The 8,034-nt window shown below is 38.1% G+C and overlaps 1 pseudogene; it reads left to right on the forward strand.

Annotated features, from left to right (window-relative positions):
- Nucleotides 1-2,819: 2,819 nt before the first annotated feature.
- Nucleotides 2,820-5,944, forward strand: LOC107574199 (uncharacterized; annotated as a pseudogene).
- Nucleotides 5,945-8,034: the final 2,090 nt, after the last annotated feature.

Genomic DNA, 8,034 nt, shown 5'->3' on the forward strand with positions numbered 1-8,034 from the left:
ACCTGCCCCTGTTACGACCACAGCATCTTCATCCTCACCTGTGCAGCGTTCATCACCTGCCCCTGTTACGACCACAGCATCTTCATCCTCACCTGTGCAGCGTTCATCACCTGCCCCTGTTACGACCACAGCATCTTCATCCTCACCTGTGCAGCGTTCATCACCTGCCCCTGTTACGACCACAGCATCTTCATCCTCACCTGTGCAGCGTTCATCACCTGCCCCTGTTACGACCACAGCATCTTCATCCTCACCTGTGCAGCGTTCATCACCTGCCCCTGTTACGACCACAGCATCTTCATCCTCACCTGTGCAGCGTTCATCACCTGCCCCTGTTACGACCACAGCATCTTCATCCTCACCTGTGCAGCGTTCATCACCTGCCCCTGTTACGACCACAGCATCTTCATCCTCACCTGTGCAGCGTTCATCACCTGCCCCTGTTACGACCACAGCATCTTCATCCTCACCTGTGAGGCAAAGGCTATCAAGAAAAAGACAGGTATTGTTCTATACTTTGTATGCTCTCTATAATTACCTCTTTTTGAAAATCAGTTAGATATTGTCCTTAGTCTATAACATTACGCAAGTTTTAAAACATTTGGTTTAAGAAATTATTTTGAACGATTTGATTAATTGTTAATTTCTCTTATTCAGAATTCTGGAAGTGCCTTTAATGATTTTATAATTTTATGTTTACTTTTTGTTCACTTCTGTGGTGTTTTTTTTGTCTTTCGTTTTGTCTAATGTGTTTTGGTGTCTCAGTTTTCAATATTGTTAATCTACATCTTACACTTGTTTTAATTTAAATACGTCCTTGTATGTCAGCAGGAGAGGTTTCAGTCAAGATTGGCCAAACTACGGGAACATCATAACAATTGCTCTAAGCACTTTAATAGAGCAGAAAAAGAAAAGACTGCCATACGTGAGGATTGCGTTGTGAGTAATATGTAAACATGATCATCTCATTACTTTAACACCTCAATATATTTAAAGGGGTCATATTATGGGTTTTCAATTTTGCGAATACCGAGTTCTTTCGCTTAAGTTCTGTTATTGCTACACACTTACACAAAAAGTTATGTCAAAATGCCCGTCTTGGAGACTATTCATGTAAATGCAGTTTTGTCTTAAGTGAAGTTGAACAATTGGGAGAAATACAGATGTGTCAAAATATTTGATCTATACGTCAGATCTTAAAGCAACAGCGTAAACCTGCAGCCGCCGACTGCGTCATAAATGTTAATCAAACAAAAGAAAAGAAAACTGCTCTTGACTGAATCACTTAACTTTAATAAGAATCATCTATATTTAATGTATACAGTGAAGATTATTTTTACATTTATTACTTCATGAAATGTCTGTAGTAGGCTATTTCTAGAAGCCTTTACTTGGCTACTATCTGAAAAACGTAAAAAAAAAAAAGGTTTTTGGAGTAATATATTCATATATCATTTAGCTTGTAAGTAATACTTAGAGTGTTTACTTGCCTTCAGTAAGCTTGAGAATGTTTTATTACATTAGTTTATTATTTTTTGCTTTTATATTAGTGGCAGTTTCTTGCTTCAAAGAAAAATAATTTGGAGGCGGGCGCTTCATAGAGACCAGAAGAAATCTGAGGGTTTGGCAGAACTCAGGAGATTGGCACTGCAATAATGTAAATAATTAATAGTGTTATATTAAAAATTATAGTGTTATATAAAAGTAGTGTTTTTTTAACAATTAAACATGAAAACCTATTCTACAACACTTCAAAAACAATATAAGGATTTCACAAAAGGGCATAATATGACCCCTCTAAACTGCTAATGGTCATTGACCAGTTTCCTTTGTCATTTTAAGCTTTCCACTTAACTTATTTTTCTCATTTATGTTTTCAAGGTATTCCAGTCATCTGATGTACCCTCTTTGGCACCCTGTGCTATGTCTACCTCTGTAAAGGAATTACCAGCCTCTCGCCCTTCTCCACTCTCCGCATTGCCATCATTATCATCACCTGCCCCTGCGATGGCCACATCATCTTCATCCTCTCCTGTTAGGCCATCATCACCTGCCCCTTTGCCCTGTGATGCATCCACTTCTGTGATTTCTCCATCACAGGTGTCTGAGACACTCTCACTAAGGGAGGTGTAAATAAAATTAGTAAAGGATCTGTATATGCAGAAATACTCTGCATATAAATTAAAATGTATATTAGCGTTACCTTGTCTCTTACTAGCTTACCACTGTCAGGGATATTAGATCTGCCACAGTAGTGTTAAATAACGTCCAGTTGTGATTAGTTGGGGTTTCTGACCTCAGAATAAGGTATAAATATTGATTTTGTTTTAAAGATTTATAGTACTGCAAGGAGGAGTTGTGTAATAAGCAGCAGTGCGTTGTTTGCTGAATGGTCATTGCACACTTCTTTGTATTATTTGTTTATTTGTTTTTCTTCTCTTCCAGATGCACTTAAGGCTATCAAGAAAAAGACAGGTATTGTTGTATACTTTGTATGCTCTTTATAATTCCCTTTTGTTGAAAACCAGTTACATATTGTCCTTAGTCTATCCCTTTACGCAAGTTTCAAAACATTTGGTTAAAGGAGTTATTTTGTATGATTTGAGTACGTGTTAAATTATCTTATTTAGTATTCTGGAAGTGTCTTCAATGATTCAGACCTCTCAGACTACAGCGATGTTGACTATGTGCCCCAAATCAGCTCAGATGAATCAGATGGCAGTGCTTCTGGACACGACAATGCGGAAAGCAGTTCAGATGGCAGTTGTAAGGCAGGTAGTTAATCTGAAAAATGCATGCCATCACTGTCATCAAAAAAGATGAAAGGCCAAACTAAAGAGACCGACACCTCACCTGACAAAAGGACATTTGTTCAGGCAATGCCATCACCGAAGAAGAACCGCAAATCATATAACAAAAAACAGTATTGCATTTATTGCTCTAAGCCATTTTCAAAATTGGCAAGACATCTTGAGTTTGTCCATCGCAATGAGGGGGAGGTCGCAAAGGCTGTAGCATTTCCAAAACATTCTAAACAAAGGCGAATCCAGTTAAACCTTCTTCGAAAAAGGGGAAACTTTGCCCACAACACATCTGTGGTGAGAAAAGGACATGGGGAGATGGTTGCCTGTTACCGTCCTAAAAAGAGCAAAAATGCCAAAGAATTTATTCACTGTATTTACTGTCAAGGGCTTTACCACAAGCATAGTCTTTGGAAACATGTTAAAATCTGTCCGCTGAAACCTAAAGATGATGCTCCACAGGGCAGAAAAAGAGTTCGATCTCTTTGTGCTCTGAAAACACCAGTCGGCTTAGAGGTTAGCAAAGGTTTTAAGAAAATTCTTTCCGTGATGAACTACGATGAAGTTTCACGCACTATTCACAGTGACACAAGCATCATGCAGCTGGGAGAGCACATGTTCAACAGGATGGCATCTGATGTGACCAAACATGACTACATGAGACAGAAGATAAGAGAAGTTGGTAGACTTCTTCTTGAAGCAAGAAAGACTACGCCAATGAGAACCATGGTGGACTTCATAATACCAGCAAACTTTAAACGTGATATCAGCTGTGAAAGTTGTTTCTGGCTTTGACGTAGAGACAAACACCTACCGCATTCCTTCCTTAGCTCTAAAACTGGGACATTCTTTGAGCAAGATATGCAGCATTGTCGAGAGTAATGCCATGATGTATGGTGATCATGAGCGAGCAGAGTGTGCGAGAAACTTTCGAAAAGTACACCAAGCAAGGTGGAATGAGAACATTTCTGCTGGTGCTTTAACCACATTGAAAGAAGCAAAGTGGAATGCACCACAGATCATTCCTTTTACCCAGGATGTCAAAGTCCTGTACGCACATCTTGAAAAACAACACCAGGAATTACTAAATAAACTCCGAAACAGTCCCTCTGCACACAACTATGCTGCTCTTGCCAAAGTCACACTGTCCCAAGTCATCCTGTTCAATAGACGAAGAGAAGGTGAGGTGTCACGGATGCTTTTGCCAGCTTTTCAAAGCCGGGATTCTTATGAGCTACATGAAGACATAGCCATCTGTCTTTCTGAATTTGAGAGGAAGTTGTGTAAGCACTTCACCAGAGTGGAAATTCGTGGGAAACGGGGAAGAAAGGTTCCTGTGCTCCTCAAGCCTACATTGGTTTCTGCCATGGAGCTGCTTGTTGAAACACGTGAGGTTTGTGGTGTGCCAGCTGAGAATCCCTTCATGTTTGCTAGATCTGGAGCAATGTCTGCCTACAGAGGAGGAGAGTGCATAAGGAGAGCTGCTCATGAATGTGGCATTAAGAATCCTGAAGCACTCTCATCAGCTAGGCTCAGGAAACACATAGCAACCATGTCAAAGATTCTGAACCTTGATGAGAATGAAGCAGATCAGCTGGCTGATTTCCTCGGACACGATATCAGAATACACAGACAGTATTACCGGTTACCAGAGGGGACATTGCAGCTCGCAAAGATGAGCAAAGTCTTGATGGCAATGGAAAAAGGGACACTGTCATCCTTTAAAGGAAAGCGACTTGACGACATTGAAATCGACCCTAATGGTAAGAGTATAACTGCATCGTTTATTTGAGTCTGTGTTGTATTGTTTGCAAATCTATAATCTGCCACAATTGTAAATGTTTTGATGGATAGGAGTGATGGATTTTTTTATTGTTGTAGAGCAACTTGAGGCACAAGACGATGCCATGTCAAGTGATGAGGAGGATGCAAATGAAGAGAGATGCAGTGACTTACCTCAGACAACAGCACCAGCGGACACTGATCAACAATCTGTTTCACAGAAAGATCAAGGTAGAAAGATCTGAAAACTATACCAACAACAAAAATAATTAAATAATGAATGACCAAAAACATTATCTATAGGCATCAACAAGCAGTTTTTCAAAATGAATAAAGTCTACACAGTGAAACAGTGTTAATTTGGTTCTCACTGAGTTTAGTTGTAATGAGGATGCTTTTTTACATTTTTATAGGTTCATCAATCCCTTCAAAAAGAAAATGGGAGGACTTTGAGGTAACAGCAGTTGAAAAACATATGATGAAGTTCATAAAGACCTGCAAAGTTCCTGGTAAGCAAGACTGTGAGAGATGCATTAAAGCAGAGTCAGAAGCCTTAAAGGAACGAACATGGACTGGTGTGAAAAATTATGTGCGGAACAGGATCACAACTTTAAAAAAAGAGGTGGATTTTAGAGGCTACATTGCCTTTTACTGTAAAGTCAAGAACATGGTGAGGAAAATGTTAAAAGCATTAGTACCATTTACACCATATCAGACTTGAATAACTTCTGTAAAGCCCTGTTACACCCCGTTTTAACACTTTCCACATCATGCTCATCATTTCAAAGAAATTAGATAAAAGTTTAAGTAGGAAGAGTAAAGATGTATAAAGAGAGAGAATTTGTTTGAGGACAGAAGGAAACAAAATGTTAATGAAGTAAACTAGACAGGATAAGAGAGAGGAGTGAACGTAATATTAAGGTGATGGATTATGAGAAAGGATGAAGAGTCTAGAAAAACACTGCACTGACAAATTTTTAATTGTTTTTATTGTTCAATTCATTTTTACATGTTGCCTTTTGCTATTTCAAATGTGCACTTTCACAATGTGTGAATATTGTTTATTTTATCAGCAATTACAATCGTTTAATGTAGTCAGAAGATCACAGGGATCAGCAGAAGTAAAGGAATGAAAGAGGGAGGACTGTATGTAAAGGGGAAGAAAAGGAGGAGCCAAGCTAAAGCAGAATAAAGAGGGAGGAGTGTAGGTAAAGAGGTGTGTTTGAGTTGAACTATAGTAGCCTTCTAGCTGTGTTTCTGCATGCAGATCAGTACAATGAACACCAAAGTGAGTACGTAGAACTGAATGTATCAGAACACAATACAACACACTTCATGGTTATTGTGGAAAGTCATGGCCAATGAGAATGAAGTGTTGTCATTAAGGCTTGCACAGCCGATTTGAGGGCAGCATCAGCGTCTGATCTGGGTAGTTGGTCTCGTCTTGCTCTTGCTGTACTTTGATGGCACATGTGATCACAAGGCGGCTGCAACTCTTAAGAGAAATATGCAGTGGAAAAACAGCTTACCAATCCATAACCATCAAATAGAAAAAAAAAACGTTACCATGTCACACATTTACGTCATATGTCAATATTTGAACTTGGAATTGTACTTCTGTTTCCAATTAGCATAAATTATATGTATCTTCTGAAAGTCCTAAAAGTATAACAAAACCAGAGATTGTGTATCACTATAGTCCTCAAAGTTTCACTTGATCAGAGTTTGTGTTTGTCCCCAAATTGGACATAAAAAATACTGTCCCCAAAATGAAGGCAAAATGTCAGGTCTGTAAATAAGGTTTTAATTGAAAATATCAAGTGATATTTGTACTGAAGTCTTCATCTGTAGTGCAGTTTTATCTTTCTTTTGTCTCTAGACCCTTCAGAAAGGGGTGTACCCAAAGGTAGGGTGTTCAGTCATAGGTCCTCATTGGGGGGTTAAGTAGGTATGTGTGTGTGTGTGTGTGTGTCATCTGCCTTGTTGTCTCTACATTAAATATCCTCGTCATCCTGCCTGCCTCCACACACCTGGACCGTGACAATATCCCAATATGTCACTCAATTTTATAAATATCTCTACAACTTTAATTCAGTTAATTCTGATCTGGATACATTTCTGAACGGTTTGGGGAAAGTAAAAACTATTAGTAAGGATCTCAAATTTTTTTTGTGACGAAGAGATAATTCCTTCATATAGATAGAGATAATTAATAATGTGCCCTCTAGAAGCTTGCGTTCTGCAAGTGAACGGTGTATTATTGTGCCATCTAAAAGAGGCACAAAATCATTAACTGTTCCCTCCTGGTGGAATGACCTGCCCAACTCAAGCCGAGCAGCTGAGTCCTTGACCATCTTCAAGAAACGACTAAAAACACATCTGTTCCACCTTTATTTGACCCTCTAACTCTAGCACTTTCTATTCTATTTTAATTCTACTTTATCTATTTATCTTTTTTTTTCTTTATTTAAAAAAACAACAAAAAACAAAAAATAGCTTTCTATTTTTTCTATTCTATCTACTTGTTTTTCTTTGTGTGTGTGTGTGTGTACTATAACTTGTCATTTGCACTTATATATTGTTGCTCTTTTGTTAGTTTTGACTGCTTTTATTGTCCTCATTTGTAAGTCGCTTTGGATAAAAGCGTCTGCTAAATGTAAATGTAATAAAACTGGAGGAAATTAAAGAATGTTTTTGGGTATCTAAATGATAATCGATCTCCAGGTAATGACAGACTTCTAAATTAATTTGATAAAGTCTTCAGGGAAAAATTTTGCAGTATATAAAGAATCTATCGATAAAGGAGAGTTGCCAGACTCATTAAAACAAGGTGTTATTACTCTAATTCCAAAACCACAAAAATATACTCTTCACTTAAGACAACTGGAGGCCTATTAGTCTTTTAAATAATGATGCCAAGGTTTTTGCACATATATTTGCTAAAAGATTGAAACATGGTTTAGATGACATTATTGATGAAGAACAGACTGGATTTATTCAAGGATGACATATTATAATCCACCATGTCTAAAATCAATCTAATATTGTTACTAATGAGTACATATTAGATAATAGTCTTATATTATTTGTTGATTTCCCTAAGGCTTTCAACACTTTAGAACATGATTTTTTTGTTTAAAATTATTGCATTTTTAAGTAAATTTTTAATTTGCATTACAAGTATTTTTTAAAAGCTGTTAAAACATTATACAAAGGATGCACTAGTTTTGTAAATGTGGCCCAAGGTGTCAGGGTTCTGTCACTTCGGTCTGGTTTATTCATGGTTTTGTGACAGAGCCCTGACACTCCCATCATATCATGCTTTTATGTGAGCGCGTGGCTTCGAGTGTGCTCGAGTGCGCTCTCTTGTCTGTATGCCTTGTTTCATGTTGGAGCGTGGTGTTCGGATCCCGGCACTCATGTCTTGTTCAGATTCAGTTTGGGTTTGGTG

Source organism: Sinocyclocheilus grahami, unplaced genomic scaffold (genome assembly GCF_001515645.1).
Source record: "Sinocyclocheilus grahami isolate Dianchi unplaced genomic scaffold, SAMN03320097.WGS_v1.1 scaffold2144.1, whole genome shotgun sequence".
NCBI classification, from domain to species: domain Eukaryota; kingdom Metazoa; phylum Chordata; class Actinopteri; order Cypriniformes; family Cyprinidae; genus Sinocyclocheilus; species Sinocyclocheilus grahami.